Source organism: Rattus rattus, chromosome 3 (assembly GCF_011064425.1).
Source record: "Rattus rattus isolate New Zealand chromosome 3, Rrattus_CSIRO_v1, whole genome shotgun sequence".
Lineage (NCBI taxonomy): Eukaryota > Metazoa > Chordata > Mammalia > Rodentia > Muridae > Rattus > Rattus rattus.
Genome location: NC_046156.1, coordinates 141,032,444 through 141,049,592, shown reverse-complemented (window position 1 = coordinate 141,049,592; position 17,149 = coordinate 141,032,444).

The window sequence follows — 17,149 nt, the reverse complement described above, 5'->3', positions numbered from 1 at the left end:
ATTTGTAAGAGCAGCATGCTGAAATAGATCTGCTCTAATTCCTTGGTAAAGAGAAAGGAAGTGTAAGAAGCCACAGCTTCTATTTACCCTGAGATTAACTCAAGATAAGCCTGAAAATTGCTTTTTGGTATACAAACAGTGTGGTTTTTTTCTCATCAAAAGGTTATTTTTCTATAAAAGGGCTTTCTTCTATAAGACATTGGGTACATTTATTTTTTAATTAGAGCTGCCAAACCCCAGGCCAGTGTGAAGTCAACATGTATTTTTATGATACTTCTTTTACTAATTATAAAATTAGAACAAGCAAAACAAAACCAACTCCTTTCCATGAGGATAACTTTTGTCTCAGGTTAATTATGCCATTAATACATTTATCCATACATATATTTATATGTATTATATATACATATATATACATTATGTAACACATATCTATATCTATATTATATATATATATATATCTCCTCAACACATCCCCTAATCTTCTAATTTTAATGTTCTTATAACTTCTAACAGGACAATGTGTTAGGGAGAGACAGGGTTAAGGAAGGGACTGTGTTACCATTGTTACTGCTGCAGATTTATTTAGACCTATATAGCTTTGCATGAATGACTATGGGAATAAATAAGTGAATGAGCTTTTTTATGAGGCAGGCTACTCGCTTTCCTTTGCTTTGCCAAATGAGCAAGCAGCAAGCAGCAGAGATAATCAAATACCAACTTTTAAAACTGTTTTTAGTGCTTACTGCTGAGAGTTATTGGTACAATAGCAAGAGGTTTTACACTCAGTCTTAATAATGAGACTGCAATAGTCTCTCAATTATAAATTCAGGTTTTCAATGTTTTCTCATCTGTTTATTTCTTTAATTCTTTCTTTAACTTATGAAAATGAACTACTTTTCTTTTTCTTATTTATTCATTTATTTGGGTTTTCTTTATTGGATATTTTATGTATTGCATTTCAAATTTATCCCCTTTCCCAGTACCCCCTCCCATTCCCCTCCCCTACTTCTGTGAGATGCCCTTCCAACCACCCACTTTCACCTCAACACCCCTGGCATTCCATTACACTGAAACAAGTCTTCCAAGGCCAAGGGCCTCCTCCTATTGATGCCAAACAATGCCATCCTCTGCTACATATGTGGCTGGGTCTTACGCCTCATGCGTTCTCTTGGTTAGTGGTTATTGCTCAAATTTTAGACTCAAATGTTTCCCTGGTAAATGAAATTTGAAACATTAGATAGGTTCAAAAAGACAGTCTTGTTTTTCAGTTTTCAACCACAAAGTGAGAGTAATGCCAATAGATCAGAAAGCAGGGTTTTCCTAAAGGCGCTTCAGGAGAACATGTGTAAATAAAGTTGGGTAATTCAAATAGAAATGGCCAAATTGAAGTACTATGATGGAGTTAGGGCAATTAAGAAGAGAACTTGATGATCTGTATACAACTCCCCTTCACTGTTCTTCAAGGTATGATTAAAGATAAAACTGGGCATCCAGGCTTGAGCTGATAAAACACAGTGAAGGCAAAGCTGTGTACTTGAAGGGACCGCTTCTGCTTGAATACTTAGTAGAAAATGTATCTCAGAGCACATAAGGACATGGTGGTTTAACTGAAGCTGCAGGTGGAGTTTTAAGCCACGGGGCAGAGATTTGAATGGGGCACACTTAGTGCTTCTAGATGGCAGAGGATGAGAACATTGCAATAATGAGAAGACTAGCAGACCAAGGTCATCTGAGTAGCCTATTGTGGATATCCAGTTACATAAAAGCCTCAGAAATAACTATGGAGACAATATACCCTGAGAAAAGAGGGCAGAACACTGAGGAAGCCTTTCTATCCCCACCCCTAAAAAGAGAGTCAGAGTTGGCGCCTTGATATCCCCATGCAGAAAGTAAGAAATGACTAAGGATAGAAATAAATATTACTTAAGACAATGAAGCTTTTATGTTTTCTTTTTTCCTTTCTGTTTTATTTAATCCCCTGGAAAACATACTTGAGATCACAAAAAAATCAGTTATAGAAGAAGAATAATGTAACAGTTCAATATTTCTGAGTTATAATGTATACACTCAGCATCTAGAAAATGGATTCATAACAGACACACACAGAGTTATACAAACAGACAGACAGATACACACACACACTCACACACACACACACAGAGAGAGAGAGAGAGAAACACACATACTGACTCCATTTATTGTATAAAGATTTCAGCAAGATAGTATTAGCAATCTTGAGTTCAAAGTAGAATAAAAAAATACAGGTTGTTAATTATGAATAAAATGTCCCAGTTGTAAAAATATACATTTTCTCGCATAGAGATGAGCATATGGACAAATTTGCTTCAGTAATGTTGATTACAATTTTAAGAACTGTTTTTAAAAAGTAAACTCAAAGCTGTATGATAAAACAAATAAGTAAACCTGAGAGTAAGAAGAAATACAAACTCTTCTTTAAGCGACTGAACTGCAGGCCTCAGGACACAAACTGAGGAGCAGTCTGGGACAGGACTATTACCGTTTCTGCCTGGGCCCAGAGATAACCTGGTCCTACAGCTCTCCAGACCCAGCTCCTGCTGTAAGAAAACAGGTCTACAGGAGTACTGACACACAGGCTTACAGGATGGTCAAGTCACAGTCAGAGATAGCAAGGCAAGCTAACACCAGAGACAACTTGATGACTAGAGTCAAGTGCAGGAACCTAAGCAGAGAAATCGAGACTGCTTGGCATGTCAGAGCCCAGTTCTCACACCAAACCAAATATTGTATATCAAACACACCAGAAAAGCAAGATTTGGATTGAAAATCATACACTACATGATGATTATGGAGGGGACTTTTAGAAAAAGGATATAAATAACTCCTTAAAAAATACCAGGACAATACAGATAAAAAGAGGTGAAGAAGAACTTAAAGAGCTACAAAAAATCCTTAAAGGGTTAAATGAAAAAAATGACCAAAGAGGTGAAGGAACAGAGAACAAAATCCTTCAGGATTTAAAAATGGAAATGTAAACAATAACAAAATCACAAAGGGAGACAGCCCTGGAGACAAAAAAAAAAAAAAAAAAAAAAAACTAGAAAAGAGTTGAGGAGTCATGGATACAAATCATCCAACAAAATACAAAGAGATAGAAGAGACAATTACAGGGGCAAAAGATACCATAGAAAACATTGACACAACCTTAAAAGAAAATGTAAAATGCAAAAAGCCCTAACTAAAATATCCAGGAAATCTAGGACACAATGAGAAGATCAAACCTAAGGATAAGAGTTATGGAAGGCAACAAAGACTCCCAACTCAAAGAGTCAGTAACTATCTTCAACAAAATCATAGAAAAAACCTTCCAAACCTGAAGAAAGAGATGCCCCTGAATATAAAAGACACCTACAGAACCCCAAAAACATTAGACCAGAAAAGAAATTCTTCCTGTCACAAAATAGTCAAAACACCGAACATACAAACAAAGAAACAATATTAAAAGCAATAAGAGAAAAAGGTCAAATAACATAAAAGGTAGACCTATCAGAATTACACAGACTTCTCACCAGAGACTCTGAAAGCCAGAAGATCCTGGGAAGATGTCATAGAGAAACTAAGAGAACAGAAATGCCAGCCATGGCGACTATAGCCAGCAAAACTTTCAAATAAATTAGATGTAGAAACCAAGATATTCCATGAAAAAACAAAATTTACACAATATTTTTCCACAAATCCAGCCCTACAAAGAATAATAGATGGAAAACTCCAAAACATGGAGGGAAACTATACCTTAAAAAAAGGAAAGAATGTAATCTCTTTGCAACAAACCCACATGAAGATAGAGACACAAACATAATTACACCTCTAATAACAAAAATAACAGAAAGCAACAATCACTATTCTTTAATATCTCTTAACATGAATGGACTCAATTCCCCAATAAAAAGACATAGACTAACAAACTAGATAGCACAATGAGGAACCAACATTTTGCTGCATACAGTAAACAGACTTCAGAGACAAAGACAGACACTACCTCAGACTAAAAGGCTGGAAAATGTTCCAAGCAAATGGTCTGAAGAAGCAAGCTGGAGTAGCCATTCTAATATCCAATAAAATTGATAACAAAAGTCATAAAAATGATAAGGAAGAACACTTCATATTTATCAAAGGAAAAATCCACCGAGATGAACTCTAAATCCTGAATATCCAAATGCAAGGGCACCTACATTCATAAAAGAAACCTTATTAAAGCTCAAGGCACGTATTGCACCTCACACAATAATAGTGAGAGATTTCAACACCCCACTCTCATCAATGGACAGATCATGGAACCAGAAACTAAGCACAGAGAGAAACTAACAGAAGTTATGAGCCAAATGGACTTAACAGATATTTATAGAACATTTCATCCTAAAACAAAATAATACACTTTGTTTTCAGGCACCTCATGCTACCTTTTACAAAATTGACCATGTAATCTGCAACAAAACAAGACTCAACAGATACAAAAAGATTGAAATAATACTGTGCATTGTAACAGATCACCAAGTACTAATATTGGTCTTCAACAATAACAAAAACATCAGAAAGCCCGCATTCATGTGGATGTTGAACAATGCACTACTCCATGGTACCTTGGACCAGGAAGAAATAAAATACTTTGTAGAATTTAATGACAATGAAGGTACAACATATCTAAACTAATAGGACACAATGAAAGCTGTGCTAAGAGAAAAACTCATAGCTCTGAGTGCCTCAAAAAAGAAACTGGAGAGAGCATATATTCGCAACTTGACTGCATACCTGAAAGCTCTAGACCAAAAGGAAGTAAATGCATGCAAGGAAGTAGGAAGCAGAAAATAATCAAAGTGAAGCCTGAAATCAACCAAGGAGAAACAAACAAACAAACAAACAAACAAACAAACAAACAAAAAAAAACACTGCACAAAAATAAAAAAAAAAAACAACAGATATATAAGCCCACTTATCCCCCACTTACCAGGGGCACAGAGATATATTCAAATTAACAAAACCAGAAATGAAAAGGGAGCCATAACGACAGAATCTGAGGAAATTCAAAACATCATCAGCTCCAACTACAGAAGCCTATGTTCAAGAAAACTGGAAAATTTGGATGAAATGGACAATTTTCTAGACACAGACCAAATGCCAAAATTAAATAAGGATCAGATAAACCATCGATACCAACCCATATCTCATAAAGAAATAGAAGCAGTTATTAAAATTCTCCCAACCAAAAAAAAGCCCAGGACCAGATGGGTTTAGTGGACAATTCTATCAGACCTTCATAGAAGACATCATACCAACACTGTCCAACTATTCCAAAAAAAGAAACACAAGGAGCACTACCGAATTCCTCCTATGAACCCACAATTAGGCTTATACCTAAACCATACAAAGACCCAACAAAAAAAGAGAACTTCAGACCAATTTCCCTTACTAATATTGACATAAAAATACTCAATAAAATTCTTGGAAACTGAATCCAAGAACACATCAAAATGATCATCCATCATGATCAAGTAATCTGTGTCCCAGGGATGCTGGGATGGTTCAATGTATAGAAATCTGCCAAAAATTTACTACATCAACAACTCAAAGAAAAAAAAACACATGATCATCTCATGACATACTAAGAAAACATTTGACCAAACTCCACTCCACTTCATGTTAAAAGTCTTGGTAAGTTCAGGAATTCAAGGCCCATAACTAAGCATAGTAAAAGCAATATTGAGCAAACCAGTAGCCAACATCAAACTAAATGGAGAGAATATTGAAACAATCTCACTAAAATCAGGGACAAGAAAAGGCTGCCTACTCTCTCTCTCTACTTATTTAATATAGTACTGGAAGTCCTAGCCAGAACAATTAGACAACAAAAGGAAGACAAAGGATACAAATTGAAGAAGTCACAAATATTACTATTTGCAGATTATATGACAGTATACTTAAGTGACTCCAAAAGTTCCACAAGGGAACTAATAAGCCTGATAAACAACTTCAGCAAAGTGACTATGAATAAAGTCAATGCGACCAAATCAGTAGGCACCCTCCACTCAAAGGATAAACAGGCTACGGCTGATATTATGGAAATCATACTCTTCACAATAATCACAGATAACATAAAATACCTCGATGTGACTCCAACCAAGTGAAAGATCTGTATGACAAGAACTTCAAGTCTCTGAAGAAAGATATTGAAGAAAATCTCAGAAGATTGAAAGACCTCCCATGCTCATGGATTGACAGGTTTAATATTATAAAAATGGCCATCTTGCCAAAAGCAATCTACAGATACAATGCAATCCCCATCAAAATTTCAACTCAATTCTTCATAGAGTTAAATTCATTGATAGAGAAATTTGCAAATTCATTTTGAATAATGAAAATCCCAGGATAGTGAAAAGTATCCTCAACAATAAAAGAACTTCTGGGAAAATCACCTTCCCTGACTTCAAGCTGTATTACAAAACAAAGGTTAAAAACCTGTATGGTATTGGTTTAAAGACAGGAAGGTAGATCAATGGAATAGAATCAATGGTCCAGAAATGAACCCACACACCTTTGGTCACTTGATCTTTGACAAAGATGCTGCAACCATCCAGTGGAAAAAACAGCATTCAATAAATGGTGCTGGTTGAAGTTGAGGTCAGCATGTGGAAGAACACAAATTGATCCATTCTTATCACCCTGTACAAAACTTAAGTCCAAGTGGATCAAGGACCTCCACATCAAACGAGATACACTCAAACTCATAGAAGAAAAAGTGGGGAAGAGCCTAGAATACATGGGTACTGAAGAAAATTTCATGAACAAAACATCAATAGATTATGCTCTAAGATCAATAATTGACAAATGGGACCTCATAAAACTGCAAAGCTTCTGTAAGGCAAAGCACATTGTCATTAGGACAAAATGGCAAGCAACAGATTGGGAAAAGTTCTTTACCCTTCCTAACTCTGATAGAGGGCTAATCTTTAATATATACAAAAAAACTCAAGAAGTTAGTCTCCAGAGAGCCAAGTAACTCTCTTACAAAATGGGATACAGAGATAAACAAAGAATTAACAGCTGAAGAATATCTAATGGCTGAGAAGTACCTAAGGAAATGTTGAACATCCTTAGTCATCAGGGAAATGCAAATCAAAACAACCCTGCGATTCCACCTCACACTAGCCAGAATGGCTAAGATCAAAAACTTAGATGACAACAGATGATGTTCAGGATGTGGAGAAAGAGGAACTCTCCTCCATTATTGGTGGGATTACAAGTTGGTAAAATGACTGTTCAAATCTGTCTGGAGGTTCCTCTGAAAATTAGATATAGTACTACGTGAGGACTCGGCTATAGCACTCCTGGACTATATCCAAATGATGCTCCAACATATAACAAGGACACATTCTCCACTATGTTCATAGCAGCCTTATTTATAATAGCCAGAAACTGGAAAGAACACAGATGCCCTTCAACAGAGTAATGGATACAGAAAATGTGGTATATCTACACAATGGAATACTACTCAACTATCAAAACCAATGACTTCATGAAATTCATACCAAATGGATGGAAATAGAAAATATCATTCTGAGTGAGGTAACCCAATCACAAAAAAACACACATGTTATGCACTCACTGAGAAGTGGATATTTTCCCAAAAGCTCAATTTACCCATGAAACAGTCCACAGACCATGGAAAGTTCAAGAAGAAGAATGACCAAAGTGCTGATGCTTCAGTCCTTCTTAAAAGGGGGGAAATATTCATAGGAAGAGCTATGGAGACAATATTTGGAGCAGAGACTGAAGGATTGGCCATTTAGAGCCTGCTGAACCTGGGGATCTAGCCCGTATATGTACAGCCACCAAACCTAGACATTATTGATGAAGCCAAGAAGTGCACGCTGACAGGAGCCTGACATAGCTGTCTCCTGAGAGGCTCAGGCAGAGTATGACAAATACAGAGGTGAATGCTAGCAGCAAACCATTGAACTGAGAACCAGATCCTCATTTGTGTAGTTAGAGAAAGGTTTGCAGGAGATATAGTGGCTCGTAACCCCATAAAAACAATACCCTCCAACCAGAGCTCTCAGGTGCTAAACAACTAACCAAAAAATAGACATGGACAGATTCATGAATCCAGCTGCCTATGCAGCAGAGGATGGCCTTGTTGGGTACCAATTGGAGGAGAATCTCTTTGTCCTGCCTATAATAAATTGATATTTTAATAATGGGATATCAACCTAAAATATATTATAAAACATTTTCAATATACATTACATAAAACAATGGTACTACCCTTACCCACTTGAAGCCAATTGCAGAGATGACAGGAGCTGGGACAATTTAATTTAATTTTTCATCTCTTTGCAATCTTTATCCACTGAGAGGTGGGAATGCCTCCTATTTGTTTTCACACCATACAGGCAGCTTTAGATGATGTCCTTTGAGAAACCAGCATATTTCTGTGTCCTTCAACAGCCCAAGTAGTAGTTTGAATATTCCAAGCTGTTTAGCTTTTACACTCTTCTGAGTGCAGTGGGAGAGGGTTGGATGTTTCTAGACGACCCATCCTACACTGTGCTGAGAAAGCAAAAGCCCTTTTATGAGAGATAAAACGTTTACAGCTATCAGCTCTGTGTGAAAGAACAAAATACTGTTTACCTTCCAAGAGCATCTCTATCACCAACAGCTGTATTTCCAACATTGCATCCTCATTTTCCAGGGAGGGGTGTGTGTGTGTGTGTGTGTGTGTGTGTGTGTGTGTGTGTGTGTGTTTAGTTTGGGTTGTTACTTGTGCACTAATTGGGGATGAGAGATGTGGCAGGAAAGGAAGAGGATGTGCAAGATTGCTTTGCTTCAAATTGTGGCCTTATTGGGCAAACTTCCAAACAATGAATAAAACAAATAGCTAATGGTTTGCTTTTATGTCTAGAATAATTTACATTTTCATTTTTTATAGTACCATAAATAAGGAACGTGAAAGAATGCTTTAAAAACTGTCTTAAAACCTACAGCCAAAATGTTCCCTATCTAGTCCTAGTGTTGCCCACAAAGTGCAAAGTCAGTTACTAAGTTATCATAGGTTGCTATTGGAAAACTGGAAACTGATTGAAGATGAATATGTCTTTCCTTGGAGAGAATATAAAGAAGGAACATTCTGCTTTAGAAGTATTAATTTTTCAAGTTAGAGAATGAGTATCATTTTCCAAGAATGAATGTTTAAGTATCAGTGTATCTCTTGAAGCCGCTGGCTCTTGTGGAAAGGGCTGAGGGAGCATGACAGATGGGAGGGAAGGGCCTGTACTCTCAGAGTGGAAATTTCTGGGGTTCCTGTTTGCTGGTTGGTTCCTTTATTTTTTAGTTTGTTTTGTTCCAAGGGAGCAATCAGCCATTGACAATACAAATTTCATTGTATCAGTTCAAGGTTGAATAGCTTCAAAAACCCTGGACTTGAGAAAGTTTAGCTTTCACATTGATACAGTGGTTCACTTGAAGTACAAAGTCTTCAGATTAATAGATGCTCAAAGTGTTTGTCTTCAATCATGAGATTTTTGATAAAGTCCAAGACTACATCTGGATCTACACTGTAAAATATTTTACAGTATCTGTATGTTAATATCTGAAAATTTTCATTAAATGGAAAGTTCACACTGTTTTTACCTGTTTGTTGTTTCTTTCAAAATAACTTAGTTAAAAGAAAAGCAATACTGGAGAGAGTTGTGACGTTGTTTTGGTTTCTTTTTATGGCGACATGAAAATAATTACATTAAAAGTTATTAGGTTCTAGAGGAAAATAGGATGTTAAAGTGTAATCATCAAAATGTTCAGATTAGTTTTGGCTGATAATACTTCTAATTTCATAAATGTACTTGGATTAAAAGTATAGTACATGGGGGGAGGATGGGGAGGGGAACACCTATGGAGAAGGGAAGGGGGAGGGGCTGGGTGATGTTGGCCTGGAAACCAGGAAGGGGAATAACAATTGAAATGTAAATAAGAAATACTCAAGTTAATAAAGATGGGGAAAAAAAAGATAAAAATGCAAGAATGCAAGAGATAAAATCCTTTTCATTCTGCAGAAAGTTTAATTAACAATAAAAAATTATTCAGGTTTGCTGGTGTAAAAAAAAAGTATAGTGCATGGGAGACTTTCAGAATAGTGTAAGGTAATGTCCTTTGTGTTTGTAGAACTATTGCCCTGGTCCTTCGGTGCCTTTTTCTAATACATCTGAACTTCATGCTAATGCTTTTACACTTTCCAGTGAAAATAATCTCCAAGTGGTGGAACAGAGCACTTCTTTCAGATCCTGTGTTCACATCCTGTGAAATTAGGAGTTTAAACAAAATGATAGCTACAAATGCCATGGTCTCAAAGTTCTGCTGATCAGGGGTTTCTTAAAAGTCATTCATATTTATTTTATTATCTCCAATAAAATAAGAAGAAAGAATAATTACAGAGTAGTACTATCTGTTTTGTATTCATATTTTAGTTACTTCAAGTTTCCAAAAAGAATGTATAAAAGTTATTTAAGCCTTCTTTAGGAGGAAAAAGAAAAATAACCCAAAACCTAAACTAAACTTCTCAATTGAGACACAGTCCATATAGCCATCTGGTGGTTACTTAGAAAAATTCACTTGTGAATTTCTATGAAGATTACAGAAAAGTGTATTTCAAAAGAGGAACTAACTATTCCTGTCATAATACAATGTGTTTAATTAAAAAAAGTCATATATTTTAATTATTTATGCATGCATATTTACTGTTACATGTCTTAATTTAAGAACTTTGCACATGTGTGTGTGTGTGTGTGTGTGTGTGTGTGTGTGTGTGTGTGTATGTATATATCACTAAGAAACAGACAACACTGTCTTACATGGTTTTTGTGAAGGGTATCATCATCATGGCTTAAAGATTATATCTCTGTCAAAATATGACTTGAATTAATTAAACATGAAATTGTGTATTTATAGAGGTGCTTTGAGTACTCATATTATATTTTTGTTTTCTATGTATGTGTTATGCAAAGCTTCAGTGAGTTAACATCATCTCTATGACTGTACATTAATGCACAGAAAAATCCATTTTATTCTGTCAATGATCATTTGTATTATCACCTATGTAAATGTATCATAAACAAAATCATCATAAAATCTTCCACATGCAACACTTGAATTTGTACATGGCTTTTTTCTCTAAAATCATAATTCACATTTAACAATACAGTTGCATATTAAATAATACAATGGTAGAATAGTTTGTTATACTATAAAGAGAAGAAGGAAAATTTCAAGTTACAAACAATTAACCTTAATAATTTTTACATTGTTTTTCCTAGATAGATAAACTTGACAAACATTTTTGATGACTATGCATGGTTATCGCTAAGAGTTGCATCTCAGAGTGTTGATTTGTGTATGTATTCTTCTGGAAAGCCATAATTTTTCTCCTAATTATTTCAGTGAATAGCAACACCTCTAGTTGGAAGTTCTTCTTTTGTGACAATTACAAATGTTTTAGAGTAAATATTGCCACTGCTTATCAATTAGCAAGTTATCCAGTATCACCATATTAATTCTGTATTGTATATTCTTGATTACAGATGCTTTTTATTGTCTTTTTATTTATATGTTGGACATTTATTTTATTTATCTTCAATTCTTAGTGATTTAGGGAGGCTGTGTATATAGTTAAATGCTAGAGTTTTATATACTAATGTCATAGCAAACATTTTACAACACACTGTAACTTACTTTCATAATTCTCTTCAGTGTCCCTTACCAAAAAAATTAGTTTTATTGAAATATAATAAATATATGGTGAAACACTCATTTTCCTTATTCTTCTGGAGAATTTACATACTTTGAACATTATATTAGTTACTTGGACAGTTAATGAATTAATGAATTTAAGACCAAATTAGTTGACATTTTTTATTTTGTTTAATATATGTAATCTATTATTATTAGCGAGATTATTGCTACTGCTTGATTTAAGTTTATCTTGGTATATGTTTATCTATTTATTTTCCTGTGTATTTCTTGGTTTTTGCTTTTTTTTCTTATTATTTTTTAAAATTACCAGTCCAAAAAGAAAGGAACTTTCTTTCTTTGGATAAGAAATCAAATGGTATTGTGTCCTAGTCAGGTTTTTGTTGCTGTGGTAAAACACAATAATTGGAAATGTTTATTTTCTTTTACTGCTTGTAGTCCAGTTTCAAGGAAACTCAGGGTAGGAACCTAGAGGCAGGAATTGGTAAAAAGGCCATAGAGGAGAATTTCTTACTAGCTTGCTTGTTCATGAACTGCCCAGTCTGCTTTCTTATAGCACCATCAATCCAGGTTTGATAGAACCCATAATGTACTGAAACCTCCCAAATCAATTGTCAATCAAGAATATGTACTATAAGATTGCCTATAAGCCTATTCTCCTAAATAAGGGTCTCTCTTCCCAAATGCCTATAGCTTGGGTTATGTTGATCTAAAATTAGCCAGCACACTCTGTTCTGATTCCTTCAACATTAGATATAACAGTTTTGTCATTAGTGTCATGTAAGTGTTATGTCTGTGAGTAGGAAAGGAAAAATTCAGACCCATATGACTGAAGAGCTTCTTCCAAATTGGGTTTAACATATTTACCTTTCCTTCTTGACTACAACTTTTCTGCTTATTCTGCACTCTCCTTCTCAGATTTTAAGAATGAGCTAGTGATATGAGAGATAGAATGTTTGGCCTTTGTATACACAAAATGTATACCTGCCAACATTTGAGCACACATGTAAACAAAGACAAAAAGGCTATGTCTGTGTTGACAATAACTCATATCTTTTGAAAGATTAGAAGTTTGTGATTTTGGAAAGTTGTAAAGTGAACATAAAAATTATCTTTAACTACATTTATAATCCCTTTAAAATCTATTGATTTGGACTAAGATCCTTTTGAATATTGACTTAAAACTTTGGAGAACCATTTTAATATCGAATAAAATCAATTATCAACCAAAAGTCATCAAAAAAGATAAGGAAGGACACATCATATTCATCAAAGGAAAAACCCACTAAGATGAACTCTCAATCCTAAATATCTATGCTCTAAATACAAGGTCACCTACATACATAAAAGAAACCTTACTAAAGCTCAAAGCCCGCATTGCAACTCACACAGTAATAGTAGGAGATTTCAACACCCCACTATCATCAATGGACAGATCATGGAAACAGAAATTAAACAGAGACATACACAGACTAAGAGAAGTCATGAACCAAATGGACTTAACAGATATTTATAGAACATTCTATCCTAAAACAAAAGGATATGCCTTCTTTCTGACCACCTCATGGTACTTTCTCCAAAATTGACCATATAATTGGTCATAAACAGGCCTCAACAGATACAGAAAGATAGAAATAATCCCATGCGTCCTATCAGGCCAGCACTGGCTAAAGCTGGTCTTCAATAACAATAAGGGAAGATTGCCCACATATACATGGAAGTTGAACAATGCTCCATTCAATGATAACCTGGTCAAGGAAGAAATAAGAAAGAAATTAAATACTTCTTAGAATTTGATGAAAATGAAGGTACAACACACCCAAACATATGGTACACAATAAAAGCTGTGCTAAGAGGAAAACTCATAGTGCTGAGTGCCTGCAGAAAGAAACAGGAGAAAGCATATATTAGCAGCTTGACAGCACACCTAAAAGTTCTAGAACAAAAAGAAGCAAATACACCCAGGATGAGTAGAAGGCAGGAAATAATCAAACTCAAGCTGAAATCAACCAAGTAGAAACAAAAAGGACTATACAAAGAATCAATAGAACCAAAAGGTGGTTCTTTGAGAAAATCAACAAGATAGATAAATACTTAGCCAGACTAACGAGAGGACACAGAGAGTGTGTCCAAATTAACAAAATCAGAAATGAAAAGGGAGACATAACTACAGAATCATAGGAAATTCCAAAAATCATCAGATCCTACTACAAAAGCCTATATTCAACAAAACTTGAAAATCTGGAGGAAATGGTCAATTTCCTAGACAGATACCAGGTACCGAAGTTAAATCAGGAACAGATAAACAATTTAAGCAACCTCATAACTCCTAAAGAAATAGAATCAGTCATTAAAGGTGTCCCAACCAAAAAGAGCCCAGGTCCAGATGGGTTCAGTGCAGAATTCTATCAGACCTTCATAGAAGTCCTCATACCAATAATATTCAAACTATTCCACAAAATTGAAACAGATGGAGAACTACCGAATTCCTTCTATGAAGCCACAATTACTCCTATACCAAAACCACACAAAGACCCAACAAAGAAAGAGAACCTCAGACCAATTTCCCTTATGAGTATTGACACAAAAATACTCAATAAAATTCTGGCAAACCGAATCCAAGAGCACATCAAAACAATCATCCATCCTGATCAAGTAGGCTTTATCCCAGGCATGCAGGGATGGTATAATATACAGAATACCATCAACATAATCCATTATATAAACAAACTGAAAGAACGAAACCACATGATCATTTCATTAGATGCTGAGAAAGCATTTGACAAAATTCAACACCCCTTCATGATCAAAGTCCTGAAAAGAATAGGAATTCAAGACCCATAGATAAACATAATAAAAGCCATATACAGCAAACCATTAGCTAATACTAAACTAAATGGAGAGAAACTTGAAGCAATCCCACTAATATCAGGGAGTAGACCAGGCTGCCCACTCTCCCCCTACTTATTCAATATAGTTCTTCAAGTTCTAGCCAGAGCAATCAGACAACAAAAGTAGATCAAAGGGATACAGTTTGGAAAAGAAGAAGTCAAAATATCACTATTGGCAGATGATATGATAGTATATTTAAATGATCCCAAAATTTCCACCAGAGAACTACTAAACTTGATAAACACTTTCAGCAAAGTGGCTGAGTATAAAATTAACTCAAATAAACCAGTAGCCTACCTCTACACAAAAGAGAAACAAGCTGAGAAAGAAATTAGGGAAACGACACCATTCATAAGAGTCCCAAATAATATAAAATACCTCGGTGTGACTTTAACCAAGCAAGTGAAAGAGTTGTATGATAAGAACTTCAAGCCTCTGAAGAAAGAAATTGAAGAAGATCTCAAAAGACGGAATGCTCTCCCAGGCTCATGGATTGGCAGGATTAATATAGTAAAAATGGCCATATTACCAAAAGCGATCTACAGATCCAATGCAATCCCCATAAAAATACCAATCCAATTATTCAGAGAGTTAGACAGAACAATTTGCAAATTCACCTGGAATAACAAAAAACCCAGGATAGCTAAAACTATCCTCAACAATAAAAGGCCTTCCAGGGGAATCACTATCCCTGAACTCAAGCTGTATTACACAGCAATAGTAATAAAAACTGCATGGTATTGGTATAGAGACAGACAGATCAGTGGAATAGAAATGAAGACCCAGAAATGAACCCACACACGTATGGTCACTTGAGTTTTGACAAAGGAGCCAAATCCATCCAATGGAAAAAAGATAGCATTTTCGGCAAATGGTGCCGATTCACCTGGAGGTCAGCATGTAGAAGAATGCAGATCGATCCATTTTCATTATCCTGTACAAAGCTTAAGTTCAAGTGGATCAAGGACCTCCACATCAAACCAGTTACTCTCAAACTAATAGAAGAAAAAGTGGGGAAGAATCTAAACATATGGACACTGGAGAAAATTTCCTGAAAAAACACCAATGGCTTATGCTCTAAAATCAAGAATCGACAAATGGGATCTCATAAAACTGCAAAGCTTCTGTAAGGCAAAGGACACTGTTGTTAGGAGAAGATGGCAACCAACAGATTGGGAAAAGATCTTTCCAATCCTACAACTGATAGAGGGCTTATATTCAAAATATACAAATAACTCTAGAAGTTAGACTGCAGGGACACAAATAACCCTATTAAAAGTGGAGTTCAGAGCTAAACAAAGAATTCACAGCTGAGGGATGTCAAATGGCTGAGAAACACCTAAAGAATGTTCAACATCTTTAGTCATAAGGGAAATGCAAATTAAAACAACTCTGAGATTTCACCTCACACCAATGAGAATGGCTAAGATCAAAAACTCAGGTGACAGCAAATGCTGGCGAGGATGTGGAGAAAGAGGAACACTCCTCCATTGTTGGTGGGATTGCAGACTGGTACAACCATTCTGGAAATCAGTCTGGAGGTTCCTCAGAAAATTGGACATTGAACTACCTGAGGACCCAGCTATACCTCTCTTGGATATATACCCAATAGACGCCCCAACATATAACAAAGACCCATGCTCCACTATCTTCATAGCAGCCCTATTTATAATAGCCAGAAGCTGAAAAGAACCTGGATGCCCTTCAACAGAAGAATGGATACAGAAAATATGGTACATCTACACAATGGTATATTACTCAGCTATCAAAAACATTGACTTTATGAAATTCATAGGCAAATGGATGGAACTGAAAAATATCATCCTGAGTGAGGTAAACAATCACAGAAAAACACACATGGTATGCGCTCATTCAAGTAAGTGGATATTAGCCCAAATGCTCTAATTACCCTATGTGCACAGAACACATGAAACGCAAGAAGGATGACCAAAATGCAAATGCTTCACTCCTTTAAAAGCAGAACAAGAATACCCTTGGCAGGGAATAGGTTGGGAAAGTTTAGAACAGAGCAGAAGGAACGCCCATTCAGAGCCTGCACCACATGTGGCCCATACATATACAGCCACCAAATTAGACAAGATGGATGAAGCAATTAAGTGCAGGCCGACAGGAAGTGGATGTAGATCTCTCCTGAGAGACACAGCCAGAATACAGCAAATACATAGGCTAATGCCATCATTAAACCACTGAACTGAGAACGGGACCCCCATTGAAGGAATCAGAGAAAGGACTGAAAGAGCATGAAGGATCTTGAGACCCCATATGCCAACCATGCCAACCAACCAGAGCTTCCAGGGACTAAGCCACTACCCAATGACTATACATCGACTGATCCTGGGCTCAAACCTCATAGGTAGCAATGAATATCCTAGTAAGAGTACCAGTGGAAGGAGAAGCCCTTGACCCTGCCAAGACTGAACCCCCAGTGAATGTGATTGTTGGGGGAGGGTGGTAATGGGGG